Consider the following 27,162-nt stretch of genomic DNA (forward strand, 5'->3'; position numbering starts at 1 on the left):
TCTCCATAGCCCACCCCTTATTCTTCTTAATTCTAGCGGCGATGGCAGTGAGCACAAGTGGCGGGAGCATCAAGCTTTAGCAGCGACCATCTTCACCTCGTCAGAGAGGGTTTCTCTGGTGAGACCTCCACCTTCCGGCAACCTTCTGACAACTTACCATCTGGGGTTCAGACGGCGGAGCAAGGAGGCAGCCAGCAGCCCAATTTTTCCAGCAAATTCCATCCGAGGGGTTTTTCAGTGGCAGATTCATGTCATCCCATAATTGTTGTCGAAGTCAACAGCGACCGATAGTGTGCTACTGGTTACCGGAGTTCGGGCTTCGATCTCCGGGTCCTTGTGTGACGACAAGGGTAGTCCTTGGTAATTGGAAGTTGAGTGTGGATTGTGGTTTAGTTAGCTTAGTTTTATTCCTGTTAATATTTATTAATTTTGTCAATTTACTTGTGGTGATGTTTTTTTGGTTGAATGCTTGTATTGAACTAGATTTTCTATGTTTGAATTGCACTAATCTTGCTTCATTTGTTTCATGCATGCCACATGCTCGATGAATTGGTTCAACCAATAGTTAGGTTCAATTTGATGCATTTCACTTTGCTTTATTTTTGCTTGTCTTGTTCTTTCAATTTCTTTAAGTTCTAGTTCTTCATTTGGATGTCGTTAGATTAGATTAGATTTCTTTAATGCTTTAGGTTTCGTTTCATGCTTAGTTTCGTTGATGCTTTACTTTATATTGTCATTTATTTTCTGTAACTATAGTTAGGTTAGACTTAGCTTTATTACTTGCATTATCTTTCATCTATTAGATTAGGTTCATTTAATGTTTTGCTATTTCATTTCTTAGTTTAATCGTGTTGATGATTAACCCATAGCGTAGAGTGACAATGCGTTGTGGATTAATTGTTGACACTTAGTTAGATTTCATTCCAGCATTAGATTAGTTTCCTACATGCTTTGCTTTTCATTTATTATATTGAGAATCAAAATCCCAAACCTCAATTTTCATATTCAAAACCCTAAAAATAGAAATAACATACAATTTTAAGATTATCATCCTATCATTGCTCTCGTTGGGAGACGACCTGAGTTAATTCTATACTGCATTTGTGCAGTTTTAGGGGGTTCAGAACTTAAACTTTTTTTGATAATCGTTTTCACGATCATATCACCCATCCAGTCAAACAGACGAAGAGGGATTTTGAAGCTGATCAAAATAAAATTATTAAGGAAGAAGTTGACAAGTTATTGGAGGCATGCTATATTAGAGAGGTTCAGTTCCCAAGCTGGCTAGCTAATCTTGTCTTGGTATATAAACTAGGAAATAAGTGGCGAGTCTGATTTCAAGGACCTCAACAAAGTTTGTCCAAAAGATTATTATCTTTTGCCCCGCACTGATCAGGTACTCGACTCCACTTCTGGTTGTGAATTTATATGCATGTTGGATGCTTATCAGGGATATCATCAAGTCCCTCTAGCCAAAGGGGATCAAGAGAATGTTAGCTTTATTACTGCCAAAAGCACTTATTGTTATAATATTATGTCTTTCGAATTAAAAAATGCAGAAGTTACTTATCAGCGACTTATGAATAAAGATTTTAAAAAACAGATCGGAAGAAATATGGAAGTATATGTGGACGACATTCTTATCAAGTCCTAGTGGGCATCAGACTAATTTGTTGATGTAGAAGAGATTTGTCGAACCCTATGGCAATATGGGCTCAAGCTAAATTCAGGCAAATGTCTATTTGGAGCAAGAAGTGGGAGGTTCCTCAAACATATTATTATTGAGCGATAAATAGAAGCTAATATGAGCAAAGTGCAAGCTTTACAAGACATGATGCCTTCATGCAATCTGAAAGAGGCACAAAGATTGACCGACCGGATTAGAGCCTTATCTCAGTTTATTTCTCTGTCGGTTGATCGGAGCTTACCTTTTTTCAAAATTCGTCGGGCAACCAAATTTCAATGGGATGAGGACTGCAGCAAGACATTTGAGGAGTTGAAGAATTATCTATCCGCCTTGCCTATGTTAGCTAAACCTATAGTGGGGAAGACCTTATGAGTTTATTTATCAGTTAATGAGCATATTGTAGGAGCGACATTAGTGAGGCAAGAAGGGAAGGAACAACAGTCTATGTATTTCTTTAATCATTTATTAAAAGAAGTCGAGTGTAGATATACTACACTTGAGAAATTGACTTACATACTGTGTTTAACCCCTCGACGATTACGTTCTTATTTTTTCTCATCCCATTACTGTTCTCACCAACAGTACTCTGGGTTGGGTGCTTATTAATCCTGAAGCTTCCAGGCGACTAATTAAGTAGACCATGGAACTCAATGAGTATGATATACAATATCAACCTCGAGCGGCTATTAAAGCTTAAGCCTTAGCAGTTTCATAACTGAGATACAAAATCCAGAGGTAGAAGAAACTTGGAAAATATATGTAAATAGATCGTCCACTCGACATTGTGGTGAAATGGTATCCCCCAAGGAGGACAGAATGCAATTGTCTATTTGGTTAAATTATTGTACCCCCAATAATGAAGTCGATTACGAGGCTTTAATAGCGGGGTTACAGGCTTCCCGACATGTGGGTGCCGCCCGGGTGCTAATTTTTTTGGACTCCTAGTTGGCAGCTCAACAATTATTTGACAATTTTGAAATTAATAATGAATGACTTAAATTATATGCAGAAGCATTCGACAAATTAAAAGTTGGGTTTCAGAAAGTTGTTATACAAAAAATTCCTTGACCAAATAATCAAACAACTAATGAATTAGCTCAATTAGCTTCTGCTATAGTTCCTTGGTCTTTAGATAAGTCAGTTGAACAGATAATACTAATAGCTTGTATTGGGCGGTAAGCCAATTTAGAAATGCAAAGTGACTGGAGGGCATCCATTAGTTTATTTTTACATTAGGGCATTTTACTAGTAGAAGGGGAACAAGCACATATGCTTAAGAAAAGGGCAAGCATGGTCACTGTGATTAGAGATCAGTTGTATAAAAGAGCCTTTTTATGTTCTTTACTTAATTGCATAGGACCAAAAGATACACAATATATTCTACAAGAAGTGCACCAAGGTTCTTGTAGTAGTTATATAGGGGATGATCACTCGCTCAGAAGATATTGTTGGCTAGATATTTTTGGCATACTTTACAAAATGATGTATCTCAGTTGGTTCAGACTGTTTATCTTGTCAAAAACATCATAATATCTCTCATCATCTGAAGCACTCGTCTAGAAAAGATTTCTACTAGTAGCAGTAGATTATTTTTCGAAATGGGTGAAAGCTGAGCCCTTAGCCAAAATAACTGAGAAAATGGTTATTAAATTCTTATGATAGTATATTATCTGTAGATTTGGAATTCCTCATAAATTGGTTTATGATAACGGAAGACGATTTCAAGGTAGAAAAATTAGAGAATGATGTTCCGGATATGTTATCACACAAGCTTTCACCTCTATGCCCTATTCACAAAGTAATGATCAAGCTGAAGTAACAAATAGAGAGATCATTAGAGGACTTAAAACCAAATTGTATCATGTGAGAAGAAGTTGGTAGATGAGTTATCCAGTATATTATGGGCATATCACACTACTACTCGAGAGGCAATAGGTATAACTCCTTTTCAATTGGTATATGGGAGTGAAGTAGTCATCTCGGTCGAGATTGGGATAGAGTCTGCTCGCAGCAATTGTATGTTTAAGATAAAGATAGGCGACGCCTTATGGACGTAGACCTGATAGAAGAAATCAAAGACAAGGCGGTAGCTCAGTTGACGTCATATCGTCAAAGGATGAGGTAAAATTATAACAAAAGAGTCATCCCCTGTTTCTTTCAAGTAGGCGATCTTGTCTCGAAGCGTATCAAACTAGTTGGGGACGTTAACAAGTTAGAATCACAATGGGGAGGGCCATATAAAATAGTACAAAAGTTTGTTTCAGGTTCTTATTATCTTCAAGATGTGGAGGGAAGGAATTTAGAATGATCAGAGAGTGTTAATCATTTGCAGCCTTATAAAACATGACAAGTATGCATGTAATTCATTTGTGTGTTTTGTTCTAAATTTCTAGATATTTAATATAAATGCAGGTGCATGTATATGCTGGGAGGATTGTCGTATTAAGAAAATGTGGATATCTACTAGGATTATTTCGCTCGGATTTTATAACCTGTGCGACATATTATTCTGTCCGGATTTCCTTATCATAATAAAATATTCGGTATTATTATTTCACTCGGCTCTTACGACCCATGCGACCTATTATTCCGTATGGATTTCCTTATTAGAATAAAATATTCGGTATGATTATTTTGCTCGGCTCTTAGAACCGGTGCAACCTATTATTCCATTTGGATTTCCTTATCAGAATAAAATATCTTGTATGATTATTTTGCTCGGCTCTTACAACTCGTGCGACCTATTATTTCATCCGGATTTCCTTATCCGAATAAAATATTTGGTATGATTATTCACTTAGCTCTTACGGTCCATGCGACCTATTATTTCATTTGGATTTTCTTATCAGAATAAAATATTGGGTATAATTATTTTGCACGGCTCTTAAAAACTCGTGCGACCTATTATTCCATCCGAATTTCCTTATGATTATTTTGCTCGGCTCTTACAGCCAATGTGACTTATTATTTCGTCCGGATTTCCTATTATTCCGTTCGGATTTCCTTATCAAAATTAAGGGTGTCAATTCTGGTGGGTTTAGTCGGGTTGAATTTTTTTTTTAACCCAATCCGAACCCGATCGAAACTTGAATTTAACCTGAAACTCCTAAACTTGAACCCGACCAACCCAAACCTGACTCGGATAACCCAAAAATCTGATTTAAAATAATTTTTTTTACTATTTTCCCTATAATTTTCACTTTTATTTCATTATCGAACTAACATTGATATTAATATACATAAAATATCTTATTTTTTAAAATAAAATTCGATGTAACCATAAAAAATCCACTAAACCCTATATTTGGGTCAACCCGAACCCGACCTGACCCAACCCGAAAATTTTCAACCTGAAAACCCTTCAATCCGAACCCGACCTAAACTCGAAAATGCTTAACCCGAACTTGATTTTTTTTGGGATCGATTTGGATTGGATCGTCGGGTCGAATTCATTTTTGATACCCCTAATAAGAATAAAATATTTGGTATGATTATTTCGCTAGACTCTTGCAACCCGTGCACCTATTATTTCGTCCAGATTTTCTTATCAGAATAAAATATCCGGCATGAGTATTTCGCTCGAGTCTTACGACCCGTGCGAGCTAATATTCCATTCGGATTTCCTTATCAGAATAAATTATCCGGCCTAATTATTTAGTTCGGCTCTAATAGGTCGTATGATTTATTATCTTGTTCAGATGTCATTGTTAAAATAAAGGATATATTGTCCTGTTTGATTATGCTGTTCGGTTCTCCTAGCTCGCATAATTTATCTCACAACGTGGACAGTCAGTCCCAAAAAAGGTGCACCTATAAGTGGTTTATATTTTATGTATATCCAATAAGAATGCTGGTGAATTTGTCCAAAAGATTCATTTTAGCCCCCAAGTAATCGGGTTGGCTCTATTCAGTTGAGCAACGACTTTAAACTTCTATTTAGTCGAACGGTGATTTTAAATCCCTATGTACAGGACTTACGCGCGAGCGAGACTGTATTATTCAGTCGAGTAGCGACTTTAAACTTCTATTTAGTCGAACGACGACTTTAAACCCCTATGTACAGAACTTTAGCGAGAGAGCTGAGAAGCGATTTTAAACTTTTATTTAGTCGAACGACGACTTTAAACCACTATGTACAAGACTTTCACATGACCAGGATTGTATTATTCAGTTGAACAGTGACTTTAAACTTTTATTTGGTCTAACGACAAATTTAAATCCCTATGCACAGGACTTTCACGCGAGCGGGACTGTATTATTCAGTCGAGCAGCAATTTTAAACTTCTATTTAGTCGAACAACGACTTTAAACTCCTATGTACAGGACTTCTGCGCGAGCGGAACTGTATTATTCATTCGAGCAGCGACTTTAAACTTCTATTTAGTCGAACGACGACTTTAAACTCTTATGTACAGGACTTCCGCGCGAGCGAGGCTATATTATTCAGTTGAGCAGCGATTTTAAACTTTTATTTAGTCGAACGACGACTTTAAATCCCTATATAAAGGACTTCCATGCAAGCAGAACTAAATTATCCAATCGAGTAGCAACTTTAAAATTCTATCCAATGGAAAGGTGATTTCAAACCCTTATACATAAGATTGTTGTCCAAATGGACCAATATCACTCCGTCAAGAGCCAATTTTTAGACTCTTATTCAGATGGACTACAATTTTCAATATGCATGTATGGTGCCCGAGCAATTGGGTTTATTTTAAGACCCGCTGCATCTTGATACATTATAAGCACTTCAAAAGAAATTTCACTAAGTGGAAAGTTATATCGTCCGACCTGGGTATTTCGCTTAATTCTCAAAGTTCGGGCGGCTTATAATCTCCGTCTGGTTCCTTATCATAATAACATTGGTTATATCATCTGGCCTGACTATTTCGCTATACTCAAAGCATGAGCGACTTATATTCTTGTCCGGATATCATTATACAAGCATAAGAGGGGAAGTACAATATAAGGTAATGGAGCTAGTGTATTAAGTAATTTGAGATACTGGTGGTTCTGGAGATATGGGAAGTAGTGCGAGGCAACAGGTATGGTATAATTGTTGTTTCAAATATTAAAAATTAGTTTGTTATAATTACTTGTAGCAATTGAAGCTATTTGTGGTTTTGAAGATATGGAATGGTGTGCAATACATCAGGTATCATTTGGTTGGTTGGTTTAATATCTTTGAATGCTCCATGGTTAAATTCTTTATAACAATCAAGTAGTCTAGGAATGTAATAGGTCCAGCCGGGATGAAGGTCGGTCGGGCTCAAAGACATTCAACCTTTTACATATTTCTGTATATGTTCGGCCGAGATCAAGGTTGGTTGGTCTCCAAGGTACTTATTTACACAGTCTTTAACCTTCGTTCAGTTTAGTTAAAGCTGATCAGTTTGAAAGGTGCTCGATTCTATATTACTAATATCTAATGGATATTTTGCCTAGTGTATTGGTAGAGGATTCCTAAACAAGTTTATACAGCATACAAGAAGAGCGGCCGACCTCAGCGACCAGCCTCAGTGACAATGTGACACAGTTTGTTGGGGAATATTCCTCCATAACTCTCTACGGATAATAGTAGGTTATTCACAAGTTGGATGATGACGACAGTAGATGCTTGTAACAAACTTTAACTACATAAGGTATAAAAACGACAAAAAAGGTACATCTGTGTGTAAGTAAAAGATTCCTCGTATAATTAATATAGGGTCCAGACTGTACTTCTTTCTATCACCTAACAAACTCTGGACCCTGAGGCCACCTCATGATTATTGAGGTCAGGTGAAGTGGTATAAAAGGAGGGATCCTCTCCATTGGCAAGGTACGTAAACATTTGTATCTGAACCCTAATTTCACTCTTCTTCTTCATCTACTGCATCTGAGAAACTAACCTGAGCGTCGGAGGGTCTTGCCAGGGATCCCCACCCCGAGCTTTGATCACTAACGCTTTGTCGGACTGTCTAAGTGTGTGCAGGATCTCAGAGGAGTTCTTTCTATCCGTCGGAGGGTCTTCTCGTAGTCAAGGAGTCGTCCACCGGAGCCAGTGCGCTATCTCCTAAGCTTTCATAGGATCAATTACCATAGGTGAGCCATGTTATTTATCATTTTATTTGAGCTATATTGATGATGATGCATATGAAAGATGCACAACATATTGAAAGAAAATGGAAAAAAAAAAAAACAATAAAAACATAAAAAAGAAATAGAATTGGAAAAAAGGAAAAAAAACACAAACTAAAATAGAAAAAGAAAAAAAAATAGAAAGAGCTTTGACATGTCATGTCGTTTCATACTCCTTTGTGAAAGATTTTTTGGGAATGACATTTAGATACTATTGTATATCATGGGTAGTTTTTTATTGAGAAAAGCTAGAGTAGAGGTTGTTTACATATTTATTGAGTTATGAAAAGTTAGCTTGGAAGTTTGAGTGATATACTTTTGGGGCATTATTTTCTTATACACATTATCATTTGCTTTGATTCATGTTTCTCTTACATTATAAATAAGCTTTCATTGTTTGATCATGCATTCTTATGCATTGATAGTGGTGAAGATTAGAACAAAAGTAAGCATATGGTAGTTTAGAAATCATGAGTAGCTTAAGTGAGCTCCAGTATTACATGAATATGAGAGGAGAGCTAACATCACTTACATTGTGAGGTTTTTTTTGTTATCATTCTCAGTTTATTAATTATGGATTAAAGTTATCATGCTTGTTAATCAATGTATGAATTGAATTTATGAATGCTTGGCTCATTGGAATTTGACAATCCTAGGTAGCTTTCTTTTATGATTTTCTATACATGATTGAGAATTACTAGGGGAATATATCTATAGTTATTTTGTTTATTTGCTCAACATGTATAAAAATAAGTATGGGGGATTTGATAACTGCATTTGAACATTTTATTTTATTGTTATAACTTGATATTTCTATCCTTCTATGTATCCAAATATGTGTTTTAAGCGTGTTTCATGAGGTTGGATCTTTGTTAGTCTTCATTTCAATTACTATACATTTTATGGATATTTTGGATTTTATTTGATTATGTTTTATTTTACAAAAAATTGAAATAGACAACAATTGAGGGGAAGAAATCTGATTTTGTTCAATGATGGGTTGGTTCAATTTCTATATGTTTGAGGGAGATTAAGTGAAGGAAAAAACCTAATTTTAAAATTCCTTATCAAAATCAAAAGCTCAATTTCAAAAGTCAAATCCAAAGCTTCAAATGAGAAAAATCCTAAAACATTTTCTTGATCCGATTCAGTTTCAGATCAAGGTCTATTCAGTGGAAGCTTTAAAAGGGGATTTCAGCTCAAGGCAACATCGGTTCAGGCACTGCGTGTTTCTCTTCTTCGTCAAAATCCCGATGCCCCCAATCCAACCTTCTTCTCGTGATTTTCAACAAGTGGCGACTGACGACAGTGATTCAGGTGGCTGCGAGCGACGACGACGACATCCCTCGATCAAGCTTAACTCGTCAGAGAGGTTCTCTTCTTTCGTTGTTCCCTGGAGTCTTGCCAAAGTAGTTGCAAAAGCTAGGGCTTTATGGTGCGAGTGGCAACAGCGAGCTTTGATAAGTTCCATCATGCTGGAGTGGATGCAAAGGCGGCGTGTCTTCCCCCATTCTGATGTTCCCTCGAGTCCTGTCGGAGTGGTTGCAACGGCAAGGTCAAAAACGGGCGACAGCGATAGTGAGTTTCATTCCATCTTCTTCGGCAATAGTCCACCCGCACAATTCTAGCACTGAGCTCAAGAGAATCCCTTACCGGAGTGGTTGCAAGGGCAGGGATATTCTCTAAAGAATTCCATCATATCATCCTCCACCGTCATAGATAGTTTTTTAGTGTTGTCTCCATCTCTGATTTCATCCGATCTGGACAAGCAAGCTACTCATGGTTCGCATGGGCAGAATTATAGATCGACGGGAATCGAACAGCATCTCCGCATCTCTAGACAACTTTCATCGGAGTAGTCCAGCTTCATTGGAAGATTCATGTCACTGCAGTCATTATCGAAGCAAGCACCCACAGCTTCTTCATTGTTGTTAACTGTAGTAGTGGTTCTATCTCCATGCCCTTCGTGTAACGACGGAGGGTAGTCGGTTGGATCAGATCGCGAGAGAGTGGTTCAGTTGATTTAACTTGAATTTCTTGTTTGATCTATGTGTTATTTCCTTATCCACGTTTGATTGTTTAGTATTGCATTTTGTTTAGTTTCATTTATGTATGATTGTTGATCTTGTATCATAGGATGATAATGTGGTATAGGTTTATCAATTATGTATAGTTAGGTTTTGTTTATTGTTGTTTAGGTTTGTTTAGTTCACTTGCATAATTTAGTTATATGTCTTGCAATTCCATTTGTTTTTGTATTATGTCTATTGATGGATTTCTTGTGTCGTAATGTGACAATGCGGTGCAGGATAACTTTCGATAGTTAGCTAGGGTTTTAGTTTCATTTATACATGTTTATTCTGTTGAAGGTGGTGCTTGTAGCGTAGAGTGACACTGCACTATAGATTCATCATTATTGGCTCGTTAGAGTTTCATTTATTGCATTAGGTTTAGAGAAAAATCTCCAAAATAATCTCCTTGTTCAATTTTGTCCGAAGGTAAACGTCCCACCATTGGTTACGCGAGAGAGATGACTCGGGCCCTCTACTATACTACTTTATGTTAGGGACCGTTGGACCGTCTAGAAGGGGGTTTGAATAGCCCTACATAAAATCAAAACAAAATACCCTTCTTGGACTTTTAAAATAATACTTGCATAAATAAATAAAAATAATAAACTAAAAGGAAGAGACACAGGAGTTTACTTAGTTACAATTGGGGAGGTTGTTAATCCAAGGAAGTTGAAGCGCAATAAATATCTCCTTCAGGCGGAGAAGCTTCTTACAACATTCAAGCACAAAAAATAAGAAGCTAAACTAATAATGAAAGCGTACAAGTGCTGTATGCAGAATTGTTTGTCTGTTGATTAGCTTCTGGACCAATGCTGTATTTGTAGCCTTAGTCGGGGCGTCTAGAAGGATTCCAGGCTCCTAGAGTGGGATAAAAAGTTATCCCCGACGCAACGGTCAAACTCCATGTCATTGTGGATAAAAACAGAGTTCCGAACGCCCGGAATGCTCTGGGCACCCCGGACTGGTCGGGCGCCCTGGTTGAAAAAATTCAATAGAGTTGACTTTTTCGCTCGGGTCTTCTACTCCGGCTCCGTTTACCTTGGTCCGGGTCTTCCGCTCCGGCTCCGCTCGCTTGGGTGATCTCAGCCATCCGGAATAGGGCTCACCCGAACCCAACTTCCAGCATTCTCGAGCAGGCTTCCGCTCCGGCTTCTCATCCCTCGGAATCATCGCGTGCTTCCTTCTCATCCACTAGCATACTCATCCGTAGCTCTTCGTCTCTCGGATGCACCGAGCCCTTCGGCTCTCTCCCATGCCGACCTTCTCGCTAGTTGCGTCTCTTGCTCCTTGAGTAATCTTCCGCTCCGGCTTCTCGTCCCTCGGAAACACCACAAACTTCCTTCTCGTCCGCCGGTGTACTCTTCCGCAGTGCCTCGTCACTCAGATATATGCACTGAGCCCGTCGACTCTCTCCCGTGCTGTCCTTTTCGTAGCTGCGTCTTCCGCTCGACTTCATGTGCTCCTAAGTTCCTGCATACTTAGACATATGGTCAAAATACCATAGGACCTATCTTAACTTGTCTGATCACATTAAAATAATCTTGCGGTTCCAACAATTTCTCCCTTTTTGATGTGAGCAACCCAAGTTAAGCTAGGGTGACCAACATAAATCAAAAGTAATAAAATTTTGCATGAAAGTGTAAAAAGATAAATTTAAAGCTACCTCCCCGTAGACTTAATATTCTCTTCTTCCCCTTTGATCACATAAAAAATGGGGTATAACAACAAATGGGTGATTCTGATCTTCAAATAAATTTGAAAAACTTATCAAGTTTTCAAAAATTCCGAAAATTATTTTGATATAAAAATTTTTTAAGAATTTTTAGAAAAGTTAAGTGTTGTAAAAAAAATTCTAGATAAGAAGATTTCAAGAAGAAAAATATTTTTGAATAACTATTTATGTCAAAAAAAAAATATATATTTTTGAGAAATTTTTTTAAATTTTTGCAAGCACAAATATTTTTGAGAATTTTTTAAAAAAAATTAAGTAACCCTTTTAAAGCATTATCTATTTTCAATTTAATGCTTTATCAATTAGTCAATTAAACTTTTTATTTCAATATTTGATTTCCAAGCAGTGGCGAGACACTAAGCATTCTTGGTTATTAAAGCAACAACTACTTTCTAGACAAAGCCTCATAAAGAAATTAAACCTTTAATTTTCTCGCTGAAAGCGCTAAGTCTAAATTAAGGTTCAAGTTAGACAAGACTTAGGAACCCAATATAGGTTTCAACCAACTGGATTAATTAGGTATTTTTTAGGGACATATTTCTTTGAAATATTTCTAATTTGTCCCTTATGGTATCTAAGGTACCAATTTAATCCATAAAATTTTCTAATATGTTGATTATTTGAGCATGAATGATTTTTTAAAATATTTACTTGTATTTTCAAACTATCATTTTCTAATTTTAATCTTTTAAAATCTTCTAATAGACAAGATTTATCTAGAATTAATTTCAACTCTTTATTTTCTTTTTCTAGCATGCAACAGTCCTTAGTTAATAATTTTACAAATTTGAACATTTGGTCAGGTGGTAAAGATCGTACCTGACTTACCTTGTCGCCTTTTGATGCTTTCCCTATTGAGCTGCTTTCTTTCGAAGACTCTCCCATTTCATCGATGCTCATCTGGGATGAGATTTATGTGTCCTCGGGATGGAATTCGGCTATAAGGGTTGTCCCAGCAATTTCTTCAGTCTCGGATTCTTCTGACGACGACTCGGTGTCCATCGAGGAGTTTGATTCGGATTCAATCGGTTCTTCGTAGAGCTTCAAGAACTTTTCCAAAAGTTCTTTTGTGCTTTGGTAGTTGCCGATTTTGTCGAGATCCTCCGCCGGTAGTACACTTAGTAGATGATATTCATCCTTACCGTTTGACATGAAATCGTCGCGCTGCTTTTTGGTCCAAAGGCATTTTTCAATTTCTTCTCCATTCGCATTCTTCGGTGTTTTATAACCATATTTCATTATTAATAAAATACTGAAATCTATTTTTAGAAATACCTTTATTCGCCGTTTCCAAAAAGTAAACTCCCCCTCGAACGTTGGTGGGTAGATATTAGCTCCGGCCATTGATTCAGTGCTTCAGTCGGCAGTTAGTTCTTCTGAGGTGTCCTGATTCTGATACCACTTATTGGGGACCGTTGGGGTGGCTAGAAGGGGGTTTGAATAACCTTGCACAAAATCAAAACAAAATACCCTTCTCGGACTTTTAAAGTAACACTTGCATAAATAAATAAAAGCATTAAACTAAAAGGAAGAGGCACAGGAGTTTACTTGGTTAGAACTGGGGAGGTTGTTAATCCAAGGAAGTTAAAGCACAATAGATATCTCCTTCAGGCGGAGAAGCCTCTTACAGCATTCAAGCATAAAAAATAAGAAGCTAAACCAACAATGGAAGCGTACAAGTGTTGTATGCAGAATTGCTTGTCTGTTGATTAGCTTCTGGACCAAGGCTGTATTTATAGCCTTGGTCGGGGCACTTGGAGTGGGATAAAAAATTATCCCCGATGCAACGATCAAACTCCACATCATTGTGGATAAAAACAGGGTTCCGGGCACCCCCAATCCGGGCGTCCTGGACTGGTCCGAGCGCCTCGGTGAAAAAGTCAACAGCGATGACTTTTTCACCCAAGTTTCTGCTCCGGCTCTGTTTGCCTTGGTCTTGGTCTTCCGCTTCAGCTCCACTCGCTTGGGTGATCTCAGCTGTTTGGAATAGGGCTCACCCGAACCCAACTTCTGACCTTCTTGAGCAAGCTTCCGCTCCGGCTTTTCGTCCCTCGGAAGTCGCATGCTTCCTTCGCGTCCGTCAGCGTACTCATCCGCAGCTCTTCGTCCCTCGGACGCACCGAGCCCTTCAGCTCTCTCCCATGCCAACCTTCTCGCTAGCTGCGTCTCTTGCACTTCGAGTAATCTTCTGCTCTGACTTCTCGTCTCTCAGAAATACTTCATGCTTCCTTCTAGTCCGCCGGTGTACTCTTCCGCAGCACCTCGTCCTTCAGAGGCAACGAGCTTGTCAGCTCTCTCCCGTGTCGTCCTTCTTGGTAGTTGCGTCTTTCGCTCGACATCCTATGCTCCTAAGTTCCTGCACACTTAGAAACAGGGTCAAAATACCATAGGACCTATCTTAACTTGTTTGATCACATCAAAATAACCTTGAGGTTCCAACACTTTAGTGTAAGTCAAGGAGTTATGATTAATTAGAAATTATTAATTTGATTTGTGCATATGACATATGCGACCACATCAAGCCTCTTATAATAATTAAATACAGAAAAATAAAAAATAGTAAAACAATAGAAGCAAGAAGCAAGTGTTGTTGTTTTCTAGTGTTGTGCTAATCAAAGAAGACCAAGGTGTAGGTGCAGCGGAGCCGGCAATAGGGGGTGAATTGCCTACAAAAAAAAAACCCTCCTCAAAACTTTCAATTAAAAACAAAACTGATCCTGTCCGAACGCTGAGTCGATGGACGCTGGGCACGTGGCGCTCTCCGAATTACTGACGTGGATCTCTGACCGTCCGCACGGACCTCCGGCGAACCTGCAAGGAAGTGTTCCCTGCGACAACCCTCCGATGCTCAAGTCATGTAAGAGGAAATGCAGAAGTGGCTTCGAATACGAGAGAATGCGTACCTCCGGTGAAGAATGATGACCCTTATACAGAGCCAGGAAGAGGCTTATGCACACATACAGAGGCGAATACGTGTCCTCTTACCATACCACAGTATGGGCTTGTCAGAGGAGCTTGCCTGACACCATACTGCTACAGTCCGAGCACCTCTCTGATGGGACGACGGAACCCTCTGTCGTAAGTGTTGGTGCAACCTTAGGTCAAGGTTGACCTGGTTGACCCGACTCGAGGTGACTTGACTCGAGTTGTATTTTGATGTTTGACTTGGGAAGATTGTTGGTGCAACCTTAGGTCAAGGTTGACCTAGTTGAGTTGTATTTTGATGTTTGACACTCGTGGAAGAGTTGTATTCTTGATATGGGACAAGAATAGATGTTTGGGAGATTATTGGTGCAACCGTAGGTCAAGGTTGACCTGGTTGACCTGAAAAGTCCAAGTATGGAGACTTGGCACGCGAAAAGTCCAAGTATGGAGACTTGGCACTGGAGAAGTCCAAGCAGGGAGCTTGGCACGGGAACGCGAAAAGTCCAAGTATGGAGACTTGGCACTGGAGAAGTCCAAGCAGGGAGCTTGGCACGGGGAAAGTCTGGTGAGTGAAGCCAGGCAGTGGGAAAGTCCTAACTGGGATGTTAGGCAGTTGGAAAGTACTGGTGAGTGAAGCCAGGCAGTGAGAAAGTCCTAACTGGGATGTTAGGCAGTGTGGAAAGTCCTGGTGAGTGAAGCCAGGCAGTGGGAAAGTCCTAACTGGGATGTTAGGCAGTTGGAAAGTCCTGGTGAGTGAAGCCAGGCAGTGTGGAAATCCTGGTGAGTGAAGCCAGGTGAAAGTCCGGGTGAGTGAAGCCAGGCAAGGGAAAATCCAGATGGATCAGGGATGATCGGACATCTGGTGTGGAAAAGTCTAAGTGGGTCAAAGGGATTGACCGGACACTTAGCAGGGAGTGCTAGCAGGTCAAGGGAGTGACCAGATGCTAGGCATAATGTACCAACAGGTCAAGGTTGACCGGATGTTGGTTTGGGAGACTTGGGACTTGGTTTGGGCAAAAACCAAGCTCTGGATCGGTCTGCAGACCGATCCAGTGATACGTTTGTATATCTGATCGGTCTGGTGACCGATCAGATAACAAACAGAAGGCAAAGTGCAGTTCTGTGAGCTTACTGATCGGTCTGGGGACCGATCAGCATGAAGCCTGATCGGTCTCCACGACCGATCAGAGACGCAGCCACCTCTCTGTAAGAGAGGTGGGATCGGTCCGAGGACCGATCAGACTGGGGCCTGATCGGTCTCTCGGACCGATCAGGATAGCTCCAGACCGATCAGGGCGATGCCTGATCGATCTGGCCCTAGCCGTTGAGAGACAACGGCTAGGCTATTTTTGGCTCCTGTGTTTCTGGCTTTTTGGCTTGCAGGTTCGCAGGTTATATAAGGATTCGAGCGACTCTACAGAATACTTCTTCTTCCTTCTTCCTGTTCTTGGTGCTGCTAAGCTTGCTGTTGAGCTTTGTTGAGCTGCTTTGAAGCTTCGCGTGAGCTTCCGGCTGGGTCACCTGCTGTTGTAGGCGCTTGGAAGCGGCTGCTTCTTCCAGTCGAAGAGAAGGCAAGAAAGTTTACATTTGTATTGTACTTTATTTCTTGTTTTCCTTGTACTCTTTTCTTGCTGTTGCAAGAAGTTTCTGTGGCGAGGTTTCTCCACCCAGAAGGAGTGTTTTTATTAGCCGGTTTTCCGGGGACTCATCCACCGACGGATTGATTGGGTTCGTCCACCTTACGGACACGCCGAGGAGTAGGAGCATCATCTCCGAACCTCGTACATCGCTGTGTTAAGGTTTGATATTCTTCCTTTCGTTTCTATTTTATTTTTCCGCTGCGCTAACGAATTGTAGGAAGAAACGAGTAATTTGGGGCGGCTATTCACACCCCCCCTCTCTAGCCGAGTACGAAGGATCCTAACAAGTGGTATCAGAGCGAGGCCGCTCTTCGACGGATCAACACCCGGGGGAGCACGGGCTAGAGATGGATCTCTATGGAGAAGATGTCACGATTCAACCCTTCTACGAGTCTCACGACAACTTCACATATTGGAAGGTAAGGATGATGTATTTTCTTAGAACTAATATGTTACATTGGTTTTGTGTACAAGAAGGGTTTTCCCCTCCGATGAATGAGGAAGGAAAACCTATCAAGAAGAAGGAGTGGACGAAAGAGCAAATCCGACAATCCGAAATCAATGACGAGGTAACAAAAATTATTGAATTTGCTTTGCCTAATAATGTTTTGTGCAAGATAGATAGGTACAACAACGCCAAGGAATTGTGGAACAATTTGGCAAAATTCCATGAAAAGGAGCCTAGTGAGCCAAGTAGCTCACATCATGGAGGAAGCGAATTGGAAGTTGAGGGCTACTCAACATCCAAGGAAGAAGAGGAGGAGAGCTCTTGTTCAAGATCGGAGCAAGAAGAGGCATCTACCTCCGGAAGGGATGAAAAAGAAAGCTCATCTACATCCACAACCCTAGGTAACTCAAACACTGTGATTTCAAGCAAATTACACATAATGTGCTTTGAGTGTAGGGAATTTGGGCACTACAAGAGTAAGTGTCCAAAGAGGGTTAGGAAGACTCCACCGGCGCCAAAGGTCAAGAAAGCCGGAGTCCCGATACGCAAAGGCAAAGAGCACGTGGTGTGCTTTCAATGCAAGCGAAGGGGACATTATCGGAGTCAATGTCCGAGGGGGAGGCAATCTCACAAGGACAAGAGACCGAGCACTTTGATAGGGGGAGCTAAGGCAAACCCTAAGGTAACATTTAAGGCTCATTCGTGCAATTCTAGTAGGATACATGCTAGTAATTTTATTGCATTAGTCAATAATGATAAGCATGCTAATACTAGAAATCAATACATGTGCTTAGGTGCTAAACATGTCAGCCTAGATAGGGATACTACTAGGAATGCTAACCCTAGGATTAACACTTCTAAGGTTAAGGAAAACCTAGGTAGAAACCCTAAATCAACTAGACACATGCCTAGGAACACCTCAAGAAAGAACGACAAATCAAAACTTGAGATAATAGAAAAGGAGAATCAAGTCTTGAGGTCAAGGCTTGATACTCTAGAAAAGGCCCTTAAAAATTTAGAGAAGTCAACCCTAGGGCCTAAGGGTCAAAAGTCCCAGGACAAGAAAGGTTTGGGTCACAAATCTAAGTCCCAAGTGGTCAAGCTCACTTACCACAATGTTCCATTCGATTATGGAACAAAACCTAGGGCTAGGAAGACCATTACCAAGGTTACAAGAGGAGTCACCCCTATAGTTGACCTTGATGAGACCCAAATGACCAAGGCTTCAAAGCCTAAGAGGGTCATTAGGAGGGTTGCTAGAGAAGTCATCCCTAGTGAATATTTAGTGAACCCAATGAGCTCAAATAGGTATTGGGTTCCTAGGAGCATCTTCTCTATCCCATAGATGGGTTAGAGAGTGTCAACTCCAATTAGAAGGGTAGTTAACCCAACTTTGAGGAAATTGACACTCAAGGAGCATTTTCAAGGTTTTGATAACCTTTGAAAATGAAAAAGAATTATTATTTACTCCTTGAAGAGTAAATTGTGCCATATTTGAAAAATATCGATTTTAATCTTATTTGGCACAATTTAAGAAAACCTAGAGAAATACCATAATTGGGATTTTGGTTTTCTCTTAGGGATATATGGGCAATCTAGGGTTAGATTTTAAGTTAGCTAAGGCTAAGGATACTTAGATAGGAAATTTAGGTATTTTATTTGTGCTAACTTGCCATGATTGGTTGCCATATGCCATGCCATGACATCATATTTATTTTATTATCATTTGAAATGTCATGATAATGCTTAGGCTAGTTTATATGTCATGCTTTATTTAAGTTTTCAAACTTTATGCCATGACATCATGACATTGGCACATGTTTTTACTTATGATATCATTATATGTCATGTCATCATCTCTTGCATTATAATCAATGAAATTGATTTGAGGACAAACATATAATTTGATATTGAGATCAAATTGGTGTTTAAAAAATGCATGAGAACTTAGCCTAAGTTGACCTTAACCCATATCTCACATCAAATTGACTTGAATGTGGTTTAATACACCTTAGATGTGTGTGAGATATTAGGATCATGAGTTAGGATCAAGGTGCATTGTCCTTGTACCTAGATGACCCTAATTCAAGAAATTAAGGATCATAGGGAAAGCTTGTGTACAAGTCATGTACATCTAGCCCTAAGATTATGGTCCTAAATTCAAAAGGGTTAAAATCATTTTGAAATTGATTTGAAAAACCTTGATGAAGCCATCCTCGTGATAGCATTCATCATTGAACATTGTGATACAAAGTTGAGTTAAACTTTGAACTATTTCAAAGTTTTTGAACTTTGTATCAAGATTGAAAATGGAAACTATTTTCATAGAAAACTATTTTTCCTTGATAGAATATGGTATGAGGAATGTATCCTCAAAATTTCACAATTTTTGAATTTTCTGAAATTTGTTGTGAGTTTCGAATTTCGGGAGAGAAGAAATCAGAAATCGCCTGATCTGAACTTGGATCGGTCACTGGAGGGCTCTGATCGGTCCGAGGACCGATCGGTCTGAGGTCCGAGGACCGATCAGTGCGTGCCAATTTCTGAATTTCAGCAGGTGTCTGAAATTTCAGCTGTGGGAGTTGAGTTTCGGGTTTCTAAAGGTTTGAAACTCTCCAAGACATTGTTGGTGCAATGGTCAAGGGGGAGTTGACCTTTAGGGAGAGTTTTACCTATTAGTCAAGGGGGAGTTGACTTTTAGGGGGAGTTTTTACTCCTTAAGATTTTTGAGGTTTAGTGATATGGGATTATCACTAAGTTGATTGTTGAGTTTAGTATCAAGGGGGAAATTAAGAGTTTCAATGAAAGGTATGGGACTTTCATTAGGAAGAAAGTCTTGACCTTGATACCCTCCTTTTTTCTTTTTGATGTGTGTCAAAAAGGGGAGAGTGTTCATTGGAGAATTATTGGAGAACCCAAGTTAGGTTATCGGGTTAACCTAAGCTAGGGGAAGAATGTCAAGGAATGTTCGAGAAAAGAACATTGGAATTCTTTTTGATGTGTGTCAAAACGGGGGAGAATTATTGGAGAACCCAAGTTAGGTTATCGGGTTAACCTAAGGGGAGAATGTCCGGAGAATGTTCAAGGAAAGAACATTGGACATTGGAAGATGGTTGGAAAACCTAAGTTAGGTTATCGGGTTAACCTAACTTGACTATGGGTTTTGTCAAACATCAAAAATGGGGAGATTGTTGGTGCAACCTTAGGTCAAGGTTGACCTGGTTGACCCGACTCGAGGTGACTTGACTCGAGTTGTATTTTGATGTTTGACTTGGGAAGATTGTTGGTGCAACCTTAGGTCAAGGTTGACCTAGTTGAGTTGTATTTTGATGTTTGACACTCGTGGAAGAGTTGTATTCTTGATATGGGACAAGAATAGATGTTTGGGAGATTATTGGTGCAACCGTAGGTCAAGGTTGACCTGGTTGACCTGAAAAGTCCAAGTATGGAGACTTGGCACGCGAAAAGTCCAAGTATGGAGACTTGGCACTGGAGAAGTCCAAGCAGGGAGCTTGGCACGGGAACGCGAAAAGTCCAAGTATGGAGACTTGGCACTGGAGAAGTCCAAGCAGGGAGCTTGGCACGGGGAAAGTCCTGGTGAGTGAAGCCAGGCAGTGGGAAAGTCCTAACTGGGATGTTAGGCAGTTGGAAAGTCCTGGTGAGTGAAGCCAGGCAGTGAGAAAGTCCTAACTGGGATGTTAGGCAGGTGGAAAGTCCTGGTGAGTGAAGCCAGGCAGTGAGAAAGTCCTAACTGGGATGTTAAGCAGTGTGGAAAGTCCTGGTGAGTGAAGTCAGGCAGTGGGAAAGTCCTAACTGGGATGTTAGGTAGTTGGAAAGTCCTGGTGAGTGAAGCCAGGCAGTGTGAAAATCCTGGTGAGTGAAGCCAGGTGAAAGTCCGGGTGAGTGAAGCCAGGCAAGGGAAAATCCAGATGGATCAGGGATGATCGGACATCTGGTGTGGAAAAGTCTAAGTGGGTCAAAGGGATTGACCGGACACTTAGCAGGGAGTGCTAGCAGGTCAAGGGAGTGACCAGATGCTAGACATAATGTACCAACAGGTCAAGGTTGACCGGATGTTGGTTTGGGAGACTTGGGACTTGGTTTGGTCAAACACCAAGCTCTGGATCGGTCTGCAGACCGATCCAGTGATACGTTTGTATATCTGATCGGTCTGGTGACCGATCAGATAACAAACAGAAGGCAAAGCGCAGTTCTGTGAGCTTACTGATCGGTCTGGGGACCGATCAGCATGAAGCCTGATCGGTCTCCACGACCGATCAGAGACGCAGCCGAGAGAGGTGGGATCGGTCCGTGGCCTGATCGGTCTCTCGGACCGATCAGGATAGCTCCAGACCGATCAGGGCGATGCCTGATCGATCTGGCCCTAGCCGTTGAGAGACAACGGCTAGGCTATTTTTGGCTCCTGTGTTTCTGGCTTTTTGGCTTGCAGGTTCGCAGGTTATATAAGGATTCGAGCGACTCTACAGAATACTTCTTCTTCCTTCTTCCTGTTCTTGGTGCTGCTAAGCTTGCTGTTGAGCTTTGTTGAGCTGCTTTGAAGCTTCGCGTGAGCTTCCGGCTGGGTCACCTGCTGTTGTAGGCGCTTGGAAGCGGCTGCTTCTTCCAGTCGAAGAGAAGGCAAGAAAGTTTACATTTGTATTGTACTTTATTTCTTGTTTTCCTTGTACTCTTTTCTTGCTGTTGCAAGAAGTTTCTGTGGCGAGGTTTCTCCACCCAGAAGGAGCGTTTTTATTAGCCGGTTTTCCGGGGACTCATCCACCGACGGATTGATTGGGTTCGTCCACCTTACGGACACGCCGAGGAGTAGGAGCATCATCTCCGAACCTCGTACATCGCTGTGTTAAGGTTTGATATTCTTCCTTTCGTTTCTATTTTATTTTTTCGCTGCGCTAACGAATTGTAGGAAGAAACGAGTAATTTGGGGCGGCTATTCACACCCCCCATCTCTAGCCGAGTACGAAGGATCCTAACAGTAAGATCCTGCGTATGGTCTGGTCGTTGAACATACCTGCTGTCAGAAGATGTTCCCTTGTCCTTTTGTCTCTTCTTACCCCGTGCCGAGCGTCCGGTCGGTCGGCAGTCCCCTCACGTCCGGCCTGTCGTAGGTGCTGGTCCGCTCGGGAGATTCCCGATCGTGTGCTCTGCTGACTGTTCACAGTATTGCTGCTTTCTGCCTCGGCTGAGCGGGCTACCCGATCGGCCCGACGACCCTGTTCCCCATGAGCGTCGGAGACCCGACTCCCCCGTCGGGTTGTATTTCTCCGTTAAGACCTGATCGACCCTATCGACCGAACCTCATGCTGTCCTTGGGACTTTTGACCTCCACGTGGCGTTGACTCCCCTCAAAGGGGGCCCCCTGTCCTTACTGTCGGATCACTTGCCTCCCCTTCAAGTCTAGTTGAAGGAGGCGATTAGTCCGACTGACTGGACGCCCGTTGCGCCGAGCGGCGCATACAAGAAACCATCCTCCACTCGGCCCTGTGGAGGTAGCTACAACCTCAGTCAATGCCACCCTCCCTCGGATCTCCTCGGAATTTGCGCCAATCTCCGTCATTAAGGGCGAGCACGCGCTCATTAAATGCACCCCAGTGTCCGAATGCCACGTGGCGCTGCTGTCATCATCGTACGGCAGCGGCGTCGCAGGCGATGAGACTGAGCCGGTTTGAAATGGACGGTCCGATGCATGCTTCGGTTCCTGTGACCTGCATCCGACGGTGGAGGCCGATCGGACTCGTCCCTATAAAGCCTTCGCTTTCTTCTGTTGGACCCCGTGGTAGTTTTGATGTGATCAACCAAGTTGGTTAGATCCTGCTGTGTTTGATCCCTGTGTCTGAGTGTGCAGGAGCTTAGGAACACAGGAAGTCGAGCGGAAGACGCAGCTAGCGAGAAGGACGGCACGGGAAGGGAGCCGACGGGCTCGGTGCGTCCGAAGGACGAGAGAGCTGCGGAAGAGTACTCCGGTGGGCGTGAAGAGCGTGCGCGGCGTTCGAGGGACGTTAAGCCGGGACGGAAGGCTGCTCGAGGAGAAGGCCGGGAATTGGGTTCGGGTGAGCCCTATTTCGGTTGGTCGCAATCACCCAAAAGAACGGAGCTTCGGAAGCTAAAGAGAAGAAGAAAAGAAGACAAAAGAGGCTGAAATTACTGTAGCAGTAACCTTGAAGGCGCCTTAAACACATTGAAGGCGCCTTAAACACATTGAAGGCGCCTTAAACACATTGAAGGCGCCTTAAACACATTGAAGGCGCCTTGACCGTTTGCGCTGCGGATAAAGTTTTATCCGCAGATCGAGTTGGAGGCGCCTTAAACCTTGTTGGAGGCGCCTTGGACCCTCGAGATAGACTTTCCAGGAGCTATAAAAAGGCCCCTGGGGCTAGGAATTTAACAAGAACTCAAGCAATCATTGTGTAGCCATTCCTAGCAATAGTTCTAAGCTTCCAAAGTGTAAAAGGCTTCTCCGCCTTCAGCAAAGGAGATTTTTCTACTGAGCTTTTTCTTACTGCCCTGGATTAACAACCTCCTTGGTTGTAACCAGGTTAAATCCTGTTTTCTACTTAATTTCTATTTCCTTGCTTGGTTTAATTTTATTTCTGCCTTTACTTTATTTACTATTGCATTAATTGAGTTGAAATCCGAGGAGGGTATTTTTATTTTGTGTTTTCAGCAATTCACCCCCCTCTTGCCGGCCTCCGCTGCACCAACAAGTGGTATCAGAGCCTGATCGCCTCAGAAGGACTAACCGCCAACTGAAGCACTACGATCAAGACGATGGCCGGAGCGAACATCCATCCCCCGAAGTTCGACGGAGACTTCGCCACATGGAAGCGCAAAATGGAGGTATTTTTTAAAACAGACTTTGATATTTTAATTACTATGAAATATGGTTTTGCAGCTCCTAAAGACAAAGAAGAAAACACGTGGAGCAAAAAGGAGCAAGCAGATTTCGTCGCCAACGGAAAGGCTGAGTTCCACCTACTCAGCGTTCTGCCGCCGCAGGAGGTAAACCGGATCGGAAGCTACGACTCCGCGAAAGATCTCTGGGAAAAATTCCTGGAACTTCACGAAGGTACCTCCGAAGCGAAGCTAGCAAAGCGCGACATCCTCCGGAACCAGTTGACGAACCTCCGGATGAACCAAGGCGAGAAGGTAGCGCAACTCCAAGCGAGAATCAAGGAGCTGATAATGCAACTAACGAACCTTGGAGAAGAGGTAACCAACCGGGACTTTATCCGATACGCGCTCAATGCCTTCCCGAGAACTCCAGAGTGGGCCTCCTTAGTAGATGCATACTACATCTCTAAGGACCTCGAGGTAAGTACGTTAGAACAGTTATTTTCGACTTTTGAACTTCACGAATCTCGAGTTTCAGAGCCAAATGGAGTAGAGAAGACCGGTCAGAACATAGCTCTAAAGGCAAAAGTAATCGGTTCTGACTCCGAAGCCTCGGGCGATGAATCCGAAGCAGCACTACTGGTAAAACGGTTCAATAAGTTTTTTAATTCTAATAAATTTAGACCGCAGAAAAAGAGGCATCAACAAAGAAAAAGGACGGTTCGCTGCTACAACTGCAACGAAGAAGGGCACATCAAGGATGACTGCCCGAAATTAAAGAGAAAGGAGAAAGAAAGGGAAAAATCAAAAAGCAAGAAACCAGAATCCTCCAAGCACAAGAACCTGAAGGCTACTTGGTCAGATTCATCATCCTCCGAGTCAGACATCGAAGAATTCTCGGGACTAGCACTGATGGCCAACCATCAGCTAGAAGAAACGTCTAGCTCAGAAATGAGCATAGATGAAGGGGGAGGAACATCAGAAGGAGAAAGCAATGATGAAGGGGGAACATCGCAAGATGAGGTAAGTAAGGTACGTGCCCTAAACTCTAAACAGTCTTTTGAGTTTATTAAAGCTTTGTCTAAAGAATTAGATCAATTAGAAAAAGAAAATAAAAATTTGAAATCTGAAAATAAAAATCTAAAATTAGAAATTGAGAAATTAAGAAATAGTACATGTTTAAATAGATTTCCAAATTCAAAAATTAAAGTTTATGGAAAATTGAACTGGTATATTAGAAACCATCAGGGTCAGCTTAGAAGGATACCCAAAAATTATGTACCCCCTAAGTATCTGAATAACCCTGTAGGTAGGAACCTCTATTGGGTTCCAAAATCTGTGCTTAATTAATTCTTCAAAAATTAAAAGCTTACAGTGAGAAAATTAAATATTGAAATTCTTTATGGAAGCTTTGTCTAAGGAAGTGGTTGTTGCTCCAATAACCAAGAAGGCCTAGTGCCTCGCCACGACCTGGAAGTTAAAATATTGAAAGAAAATGTTTAATTAACTTTCTGAAAAAGCATTAAATTAGAATTATATAATGCTTTAAAAGTTTTTAAATCTTTTTAAAATTCTAAAAAGTCAGATTGTGAAAATTCAAAAATTTCAATTTGACTTAGAAATTTTTTATTGACTTAGAATTTTTTTTAAATTCTAAAATTTGACTTAGAAATTTTTTTTGGGAAAAATTCATTTTGACTTAGAATTTTTTAAATTTCTATACATTTCACTTAACTTAGTTTTTTTTAACCCCATTTTTGCTGTGATCAAAGGGGGAGAGAAAAGTATAAGTTTAGGGGGAGTTAGAAAAATTTAACATTTCTGTTATTATAAAAAGTGTTGCAAAGTGTTGCAATTTTACTAATTGCAAAAAATTATGCTTAACTTGTTAGTTTAGTAATTTTTTCTTTAAAATTACTTTTTATGTCTATTTTAACCCTAACTTGAACTTGGGTTGATGCACATCAAAAAGGGGGAGATTGTTGGACCCCGTGGTAGTTTTGATGTGATCAACCAAGTTGGTTAGATCCTGCTGTGTTTGATCCCTGTGTCTGAGTGTGCAGGAGCTTAGGAACACAGGAAGTCGAGCGGAAGACGCAGCTAGCGAGAAGGACGGCACGGGAAGGGAGCCGACGGGCTCGGTGCGTCCGAAGGACGAGAGAGCTGCGGAAGAGTACTCCGGTGGGCGTGAAGAGCGTGCGCGGCGTTCGAGGGACGTTAAGCCGGGACGGAAGGCTGCTCGAGGAGAAGGCCGGGAATTGGGTTCGGGTGAGCCCTATTTCGGTTGGTCGCAATCACCCAAAAGAACGGAGCTTCGGAAGCTAAAGAGAAGAAGAAAAGAAGATAAAAGAGGCTGAAATTACTGTAGCAGAAATTACTGTAGCAGTAACCTTGAAGGCGCCTTAAACACATTGAAGGCGCCTTGAATGATTGTTTAAGGCGCCTTGAGCAGTCCAGTTTGACCGTTTGCGCTGCGGATAAAGTTTTATCCGCAGATCGAGTTGGAGGCGCCTTAAACCTTGTTGGAGGCGCCTTGGACCCTCGAGATAGACTTTCCAAGAGCTATAAAAAGGCCCCTGGGGCTAGGAATTTAACAAGAACTCAAGCAATCATTGTGTAGCCATTCCTAGCAATAGTTCTAAGCTTCCAAAGTGTAAAAGGCTTCTCCGCCTTCAGCAAAGGAGATTTTTCTACTGAGCTTTTTCTTACTGCCCTGGATTAACAACCTCCTTGGTTGTAACCAGGTTAAATCCTGTTTTCTACTTAATTTCTATTTCCTTGCTTGGTTTAATTTTATTTCTGCCTTTACTTTATTTACTATTGCATTAATTGAGTTGAAATCTGAGGAGGGTATTTTTATTTTGTGTTTTCAGCAATTCACCCCCCTCTTGCCGGCCTCCGCTGCACCAACATCTTCTCCTTCTCGTCGCATTTGCGTCTTCGCGTGTCCGGTAACCTCCTTTGGCGCTTCAGTGCTCCGGCTGCTTCGATTCTCCCCTTTCCGGTGATTCCGTGTTCCTCGTCGATCTACATTCTTCTCTGTAAGGTCCTTCTTCTGTTCTATCTTTGGTTCTTGTGTTTTTCTTTGCGTTCCTTTTCCGAGTTTCGATCCTTTGAGCACTGTTTCGTCTATCATCTTCCTCCTTCTATCATCTACTTTTCTTTGCCTTTTGTGATTTCGTCCACTCAGACAATGGCCAGTTCTTCTTAGCCTCAAGACCAAACCCTCGGTACATGGTATACCATCATGGAGTCGTGCTTCGATTGGCGCGACGCCGATATTCTGATGGACACTTTTGAAATCCCCTCTGATTTTGAACTTATCCTAAGAGATCCACGTCAGCAATTCGGAGAGCGCCACGTGCCCAGCGTCCATCGACTCAGCGTTCGGACAGGATCAATTTGGCGCCGTCTGTGGGAACGCACCTGAATCCGAGCGGAAGCAATGGACGAAGCTGGATGACCGCACACGGTGATGCTCTCCACGGAGGAGCTCGATGCTCTGATCGAGGCAAGAGCAGCTAAGCTTATGGAACAACAGAAACAGAAGTCGCAAGCCGAGCGGATGGAACAACAAGCGACTTCAGCATCAGGAGGCCGAGCGGAAGCACCGCCTGCCACGGTTCCATTTCATCGGGCCTTATTCCGTACGCCTCCTAAAGTCGCAATAGTTAATCGTGATCGAGGAT

Source organism: Zingiber officinale, chromosome 7B (genome assembly GCF_018446385.1).
Source record: "Zingiber officinale cultivar Zhangliang chromosome 7B, Zo_v1.1, whole genome shotgun sequence".
Taxonomy (NCBI): Eukaryota; Viridiplantae; Streptophyta; class Magnoliopsida; order Zingiberales; family Zingiberaceae; genus Zingiber; species Zingiber officinale.